Genomic DNA, 9,458 nt, shown 5'->3' on the forward strand with positions numbered 1-9,458 from the left:
TCTTCTGGTATGAAGAGGAGTTTTTTCTCCAAATAAACAGAACGGCCATGGGGACCAAGTTCGCCCCCAGCTATGCAAATTCATTTATGGCCCATTGGGAAGAGTCATTTCTATATGGGCAGCATGGCTGGAGGCAGAACTTGGTCACCTATGGCCGGTACATTGACGATATTTTTTTCATATGGGAGGGAGAAGAAAGTGATCTGATTGCATTTTTTAACTATTTGAATACTAACTCATGGGGAATAAAACTTACAAACAATTGGAGCAAGTCAGAGATTATATTTTTAGATTTAAATATATATATATAGTAAACAATAAAATAAAAACTAAAAATAATTTTAAAACAGTAGAAGCGAACAGCTACATAGGAAGAGATAGCTGCCATTTTGCTCCATGGCTTGAAAATGCCCCAAAGGTCAATTCCTGCGCATACGGCGGAATTGTACCGACTCAAAAACTTTTGAAATTCAATCAAATAAAATCAAACCGGATTTTTTGGAGAAAGGATATGAGGAAGAAAAATTAGAAAAAGATAGAAAGCAGGTGAAGGAAATAGAAAGGGAGAATTTAATAAAATATAAAGAGAAAAAAGAAGAAGATTTTAAAGATATACCATTTGTATGTAACTCTAGTACTGAAAATTATAAAGTTAGAAAAATAATCTCAAGATTCTGGCCCATTCTTTTACAAGACCCTATTGCCAAAACGTTTCTCCCAGAAAAAAACCCGTTTTATACACAGAGGAGTCAGCAATCTCCGTACCGCTCTCACATCAAGTTTTATAAAAGAGAAGAAAATAACTAGCACTTTTTTAAATACAGAAAAAGGCTTTTTTGGGTGTGGACATTGCCTGGCCTGCAAGAGGACCGCAAATAAAAAAAGACATATAAAACATTTTTTTAGTAGAGAGGGAACGGAATATCAAATCAAAGAACTTCTGACATGCCACTCAAACAATCTCATTTATTTAATGATATGCCCTTGTGGTTTACAATATATTGGTAAAACCACAAGGGCATTACACATTCGAATTGAAGAACATGGAAGAAATATAGTCAAAGGTTTTGAAAACCACAGTGTCTCTGCCCACTATAAAGTGTATCACAATTGTGAGATGAAAGATACAAAATTCTTAGGAATAAAAAAAACTAGAAAAAGATTGGAGAGGAGGGGATTTCGACACTAAAATAAGCAAACGCGAAATGGAATGGATTTTTAAATTAAATACACTCATTCCCTATGGTCTCAACACAGATTTTGAGATGTGCCATTTTTTAAAGTAGAATTTTAAAGTTAGATTTTAATCTATTTTTTAATTCTTTTTAAATCTCCCCTCTTTTATATTTAAATGGCACAGTATTAGGTCCCTTTAATTATATTTAAATACATTTCCAAAGCAGGTTAAAATGTATGCACTTTATGATTTTATGATTTGCTCTCTTTTTACAAGAAATAGAGATTTTTACACTCTCTTTAATATTAGATTGCATGCATATATAATTACACCCTTGCCTCTATATAGTTTTATCTATAGTTATATGCCGAAATAATGAAATTATTCTCTCCTTTTACAAGAAATATATGTTTACACTATTCCTTTAACATTTGATTGTATGCACATATAACTACATCATTGCTTCTATATATTATATATTTTTATTTAGAGTTATATGCCGATATAATGAAATAATTGGAGGTTCAATCACTTTTAATTGTATATATCCATGATTAATTGATAGTACGTTTTTTTCTTTTATGGTCTCACTTATACATTCTGTTTCACCGGAAATGCGGTCCCAATGAACCGCAAAATTGGAACGCATGACGTATCGGCATACCCCCACGTGACCGGAAATGACGGCGGAACCAGGAAAAAGGACGGAAAGTGAGGCTTGAAACGCAGGGCGTCACCGTTTCCATGGTGATCGCCCGCGAATTTACAAGCAGGACTGACATTATTGATTTGAGAAGATGTATAAAAGCAGGAACAAGTCCAAGGAGGGAAATTAAGACTTTTCCATTTTTACAATATCCAGTTGAGGAAGCTGACAGAGCAAAACACGTCCTGGGAGCTTGGAGATCACTTGTCTTCATGGAATTGGACTTTTTTAATGCCTAGTAAAGTGTTTTTATAATGTTATATATTTTTATGTAAATAAAGTATTTATATATATTTTTTTACACTTCTGGCATTGTTCCTGCTACTTTCATTTGCACAAAGAAGGATTGTGGTCCTTAACCACATACACTCCTGATCAGAGCCGATTTGGATGGCTCTGGGTTTGTAAGTACCCCTTTTGCTTTATCCTTTTATAGATTTTATATCTAAGGTACTGCACCATATACCTCTCCTGATTTTAGAGACAAAGGAAGAGGAAGAACTCCCACCAAAAAGAAGGGATTAGGATCGCCTTTAAGGATTCCTACAAGCGATTTTATTGAGCTATATTCATTAGCTCTTAAAAGTGTGAGTGGGAAATTTATTTCATCATATATCTATTTATTTATATCACAGGATACACTATTTTTGTCTTTATTTGTGTTTTATTTCAAGGTACTATATGTCACATATGGACTTTTGTGTATGAAATTAAGGCATCAGCCTATTTTTTATATTTCACATTGTTTAAAATATACAGTGCTTCACCTTGCATCCACTGTTTCACTATTGTTAAAGATAATAATTTGGTATTGAAGCAGCTTATTCACCTATATCACATCCACTAATTAGCGCTAGTACACCCCCCTTTTTACATCAGAATTAGCATTGCAAAAATGATTGATATTGCATAGCCATTAGACCAGGCAATATTCTAACTATTTTTACATATCAGCACAGTCATTTGTCTTGTTGTTCTTGCTGTCCGAGTGAACTTCTCTCCACCCATTTATTTATTTTTTCAGAACTGAAACTTTTCACTCTGTATAAGTATACCTTACATTCACCAAAATAAATTATATTGTAGATTTCATCCTACAGTATACTTTGAATTGATATTTATTCTTCCACACTATATTTTTTAATCATAACACCATTGCTGCAAGACAACGTTATAAATATCTTAAAGAAATAAAAATGAATATATATATATATATATATATATATATATAAAAAAAAATATATATATATATATATATATATATATATATATATATATATATATATATATATATATATGATGTGTTGTTTGTGCACTTTGTGCATCAAATAATTGGAACAGATTTTAATAAAAAAAAAGATAAAATATCTTTGAGCACTAAGTTAGATTTCAGGATAATCATTGCTGCATTTGATCTGTTCTGTTATTTTGTAGGTACTGCTGATCTTTTGTGAATTTTTTCAAATAAAGATTTCTATATTTATTTTATCTTGGCATTCGAAGAATATGGAGCCCATAAATAAGACTGTGATGGAATTTCAATTTATTGGGCTTTACATTGATAAGAAACTCCAGCTCTGTGTTTTTTCTTTCTTTTTTTCTTTTATCTATATTTAAACAGTAGCAGAAAACCTCACAATCATTAGTAATCGGGTACAGTCCAAAACTCAATTTTCCCATATTATTATTTCCTCATAAATTTGTCTCTTATGGAAATCTGATACACTACTGTTACTATCCCAAAAATCATGGTCGATGCTACATCTGAGGTAAAAAGAATATCTGTTGCTGGCTGTATAGCTCAATGCTATTTCTTTTTTGTTTTATAAGCAATTGAAAACTACCTACTAGCAATTATGGCTTATGATTGCTACCTGGTAATCTTCAATCCATTAAGATACACAACAATCATGAACTCTAAACTTGCCATCAACTGGCCACTGGATCCTGTGCAGTTGGCCTCCTAGGGTCATTGTCGCCTATATATTTTCTAAGCCAGTTGCCATTTTGTGGTGACAACAAAATTAACAATTTCTTCAGTTATATATGTCCACTTCTAAACCATTCATGCTCAGATAAGTATGCATTTAAAACATATTTCTTTGATAACATGGATAGTTATATGCTCACTCATAGTTATATGCTTACTCAGACACAAATCCACAGCTACACATAGACCTTCCCAAACAAACAGAGTCACACAGACATGTACACACTAACACATGCATACACAAACACATTGAAATATGGATTACAACACATTCAGAAGTATACAGACATACATAGACCCACTGATATACACTGTCACACAAATACACAATATACACAAATTGAAAATTGTTGACAAATCTTTTGTATGCAAGAGCAAGGCTACTTTGGGTCCATTGGGGAGCTGGTTGGTATAGAGTAGACTATTGGCTATTGTCTCCCATTGGGTCTAGTGTGGAGATGGCTGAAGCAGTCTGTCAGATACCTAGTGTGGGTCTGTGTGCTCAGAGAGAAAGTGGTTTAAATCACTTCCTCACAGCTCACCTCTGTTTTACAAATGTCTTAGTTAGCCACGCTGCTTTTTCAAAGTCTAGGCTGGTGTGGCTATTAAATATGTCCCTGTTTTGGCAGGTATTTCTGTCTCACCACATTGTATAACGTGGTCAAATGCTGGCCCTGGTGCTTGAACCCATAAGTAAAGTGCCCTGATGGTAACCATAATAACTGTATTTAACTTATCACCTGAAAACTTATATGAAGTGATGTAGTAGAGATCCATTACTAATAAACTAACAACATTTCTAAATTTAAATATTAACGCTCCATGACACTGCCAGAGAAGAAATCTCACCTCTGTAAACAAGGGGTTTAATCTCAGTATGTGCAGTGTTTCACATAAAGATTTTAGGCATCATGACTACTTCAAATCACTGAAATTGTTATAGTAACCCTTTGTAAGATAAAGTTACATAGTTTGATAGTAATCTAGTTGAAAAAAAAGACTCAAATTATATTGAGGCCAAATCATCTGTTTATGTTGTTTATCCAAAAGAAGGCAAAAAAAAAAAAAAAGGTACACATGACCGGTGTATCGTCGCCATATGGGCATCTGGAACCTTGGGCAAACCCTCCACATACCTACCCCAATAATACATGGACACTAGGGTATATGGGTAAAATTGTCCACAGCTTTATTAAATATATATAAATAATGATAACTTAACAAATAAACGTTTGGGTCATTGCCCTATGCCATGCCCTTACTTCCGTATCCGTCCATTATGTATAAAAGGCAATGACCCCACTATAAATAACATATACATACATAGGCGTGCGCACGGGGTGTGCCGGGTGTGCCTGGGCACACCCTAATCCCCGCGGCACGCCTATGGATTGAGTCCTGCAGGAACGGAGTTCCTGCACTTTTTTTGTGCAGGAACGCCGTTCCTGCAGGCACTCAGTGCCCCCCTTCCTCCCCCATGTCCCCCCTGTCCCCCCTGTCAGTACCCCACCCCCGTCGGCTCTCTCAATATCAGCCGCGGTGAGGGAGCTGTGAGCTTTCTGCTCCCTCTCGCCGCGCGCTGCTTGCTGATGCTGGGAGCCGGAATATGACGTCATATTCCGGCTCCCAGCTACAGCAGACAGCCCACGCGGCGAGAGGGAGCAGAGAGCTCACAGCTCCCTCACCGCGTCTGAGATGGACACAGGCATCCGACCCACTGGACCCCAGGGACAAGTCCACGCCAGCACTCCAGGTAGGGAGGCTGGGTGGACATTTTTTTAATTAAAAAAAATAATCATTTGTGTGTGTGTGAATGTGACTGTGTGTGTGTGTCTGTGACTGTGTCTGTGTGTGTGTGTGTGTGTGTGTGTGTCTGTTTGTGTGTGTGTGTGTGTCTTTGACTGTGTATGTGTGTGTGTATGTGAATGTGTGTGTCTGTGAATGTGTGTGTATGTGAATATGTGTGTATGTGTGTGTGTGTGTGTCTGTGAATGTGTGTATGTGTATCTGTGTATGTGTATCTGTGAATGTGTGTCTGTGAATGTATGAGTGTGTCTGTGAATGTGTGTGTGTTTGAGTATGCGTGTCAGTGTGTGTATATATATATATATATATATATATATATATATATCAAGCGATAAAGTGGAGCACTCAAAAAGGACTTTTTAATCGTGAATTTATTAATACGAAAACGCTTACATTAAATCATCTGTTTCGACGTTTCGACCCCTCAGGGTCTTTATCAAGAACAATTTACAAGTGACAAGAACAAAGTTTATATACAAGTGAAGATAATTAACTCACCAATCTCTAGTGTGTGCGGCCGCCCGTTCAAACCCGGAAGTGTCACGGAGACCCACGTGGTTTCCCTAGTCTATACACAATGCGATCATGTGATCTTTGTGACCACACAGTTCAAAATATCAATCTGAAACGTGTATGAGATATGTGGTCTCTGGGAAGGAGATCTACATAGTGATGTAGTTCTGAGCTATGTACCAAAATCTAGAGGTGCACAAAAGTATGCCAGAGGGGAAACCTCAGGGTTAGTAAAGTGAATAAATCATTATGAGACATAAGACCCAAATGGGTCAGAATGCAACAAGTGCTGTGTGTGCCAAATAACACCGAAAAACGTGTGGTGAAAAATACCAACTGACCAAGTGAATGTATAAAATAACATACATCTCATGATTTACATTTAAAAACAAAGTAGAAGGAGTTAATTCTTAGATAGAGTAATATAGGACAATCTATGTTTCAAGAATCTATTGTCATATATTATAAATTATAAATGAAAATTCAATGACTATTCTATATCATTCAAATACTAAGCAGCGGGGCATTACTTAGAAGATCAAAGCGAACTCTTATATTGATAACTTGGTTTAGGTCACATACGACTTCTATATCTAAATTCAACAGAACATGGAGAATGTGATGTACTCGTTCAGTCCCTTGGGAGTGACTGTATCCAGCCGGTGTATCCAGTAGGTTTCACGTTGAAGTAGTGTTTTGGATCTATCTCCTCCTCTAGGACTTGGTGGAACATGATCTATAGCTATAAATCGTAGGGTAGGGAGTCTATGGTTGGCTTGAAGAAAATGCTTAGCGACAGGTTTGTCTGATTTCTGGTCCCTGAAGGCCGTATTTATGGTGGATCTATGGCCTCTAATCCGATCTCGGAGGGTTAGGTCCGTTTTCCCCACGTATGAGAGACCACAGGGACATGATTAAATAGATCACATGGTCCATAGTGCAGGTGATGTATTGGGTGATAGGAATCCGAATTCCACTGTGTGGATGAGAAAATGAGGTACTGGTGTTCATGTGGCTGCACGTCACGCAGCCACTGCATCTGTAACAACCTTTCTTTGTAGGTCCTTTTGTCTTCTGGTAACATAAACTCGGATCACTTTTCACTAGAAGGTCTCTTAAGTTTTTATTTCTTTTTAAACTGATAATCGGTTGCTGCTGAAAGATGGGTGGCAAATTCTTGTCGGACCGTAATATGCCCCAGTATTTATTCATGGCTTTTTGAATTTGTGAGGTGCCTGTGTGGAAAGTTAGGGGTAAGTACATCCTGGTAGCTTGTGAGGTCTTCTTCATGGTCTCCATAGGGTCCCTTGTGTGTCTCATGGCTTTGTCTTTTGCTTGTAATAGTACATCAGGGTTATATCCTCTGTACAGAAATCTCTCGGTCATTTCTTGAAGTTGTTGCTCTCTTTTCACTGGATCACTATTGTATCTCAATACCCTCATGTATTGGGATACCGGGAGAGATTCTTTGAGTTTCTGAGGGTGATAGCTCGTGGCCTGGAGTAACGTATTCCTTGCCGTATCCTTACGATATAGGGTATACCCTAATCTACCATTTACTTTATAGATGGACACATCTAAGAATTGAATCTCATGAAAATTGAATGATAATGTCAATTTTACTGGGCATTCAGCTGCATTCAGATCTGAGACCATTTGTTCCAAGTCACTGCTGGTTCCCGTCCAAATAAGAAAAATATCATCCACGAAACGATGGTATACAAGTATGTGTTCATGATATTTCTCCAGGATATGCTGGGTTTCAAACACAAACATGTAGGCATTGGCGTATGAGGGTGCCATTGCTGCCCCCATGGAAGTACCCGTCCGTTGTAGGTAGAAGTGCTCTTCGAATTTAAAGTAGTTACATGTCAGAGCTATCTGTAGTAGCTCCATTAAGAATTCAATAGGTGGTCCACAGTATTTAGAAGAGCTGCTAAGAATCCGTCGGAGTGATTGTATACCTTCCGTATGTGGTATTATAGTGTATAAATTCTTGACGTCCAGTGTTACCAGAACATATCCTTCTTCTACCGATGTTAGATTCTTTATATTTTCCAGAAAGTCGTTTGTATCTCGCAGACAAGTGGGAAGCTCCATCACCGTGGTCTTGATATAATAATCAATATATTTCGCAATTGGTTCAAGGAGGCTATCCCTAGCGGAGATAAAGCCATGAGACACACAAGGGACCCTATGGAGACCATGAAGAAGACCTCACAAGCTACCAGGATGTACTTACCCATAACTTTCCACACAGGCACCTCACAAATTCAAAAAGCCATGAATAAATACTGGGGCATATTACGGTCTGACAAGAATTTGCCACCCATCTTTCAGCAGCAACCGATTATCAGTTTAAAAAGAAATAAAAACTTAAGAGACCTTCTAGTGAAAAGTGATCCGAGTTTATGTTACCAGAAGACAAAAGGACCTACAAAGAAAGGTTGTTACAGATGCAGTGGCTGCTTGACGTGCAGCCACATGAACACCAGTACCTCATTTTCTCATCCACACAGTGGAATTCGGATCCCTATCACCCAATACATCACCTGCACTACGGACCATGTGATCTATTTAATCACATGTCCCTGTGGTCTCTCATACGTGGGGAAAACGGACCTAACCCTCCGAGATCGGATTAGAGGCCATAGATCCACCATAAATACGGCCTTCAGGGACCAGAAATCAGACAAACCTGTCGCTAAGCATTTTCTTCAAGCCAACCATAGACTCCCTACCCTACGATTTATAGCTATAGATCATGTTCCACCAAGTCCTAGAGGAGGAGATAGATCCAAAACACTACTTCAACGTGAAACCTACTGGATACACCGGCTGGATACAGTCACTCCCAAGGGACTGAACGAGTACATCACATTCTCCATGTTCTGTTGAATTTAGATATAGAAGTCGTATGTGACCTAAACCAAGTTATCAATATAAGAGTTCGCTTTGATCTTCTAAGTAATGCCCCGCTGCTTAGTATTTGAATGATATAGAATAGTCATTGAATTTTCATTTATAATTTATAATATATGACAATAGATTCTTGAAACAAAGATTGTCCTATATTACTCTAAGAATTAACTCCTTCTACTTTGTTTTTAAATGTAAATCATGAGATGTATGTTATTTTATACATTCACTTGGTCAGTTGGTATTTTTCACCACACGTTTTTCGGTGTTATTTGGCACACACAGCACTTGTTGCATTCTGACCCATTTGGGTCTTATGTCTCATAATGATTTATTCACTTTACTAA

The sequence above is a fragment of the Pelobates fuscus genome, chromosome 5 (genome assembly GCF_036172605.1).
Source record: "Pelobates fuscus isolate aPelFus1 chromosome 5, aPelFus1.pri, whole genome shotgun sequence".
Lineage (NCBI taxonomy): Eukaryota > Metazoa > Chordata > Amphibia > Anura > Pelobatidae > Pelobates > Pelobates fuscus.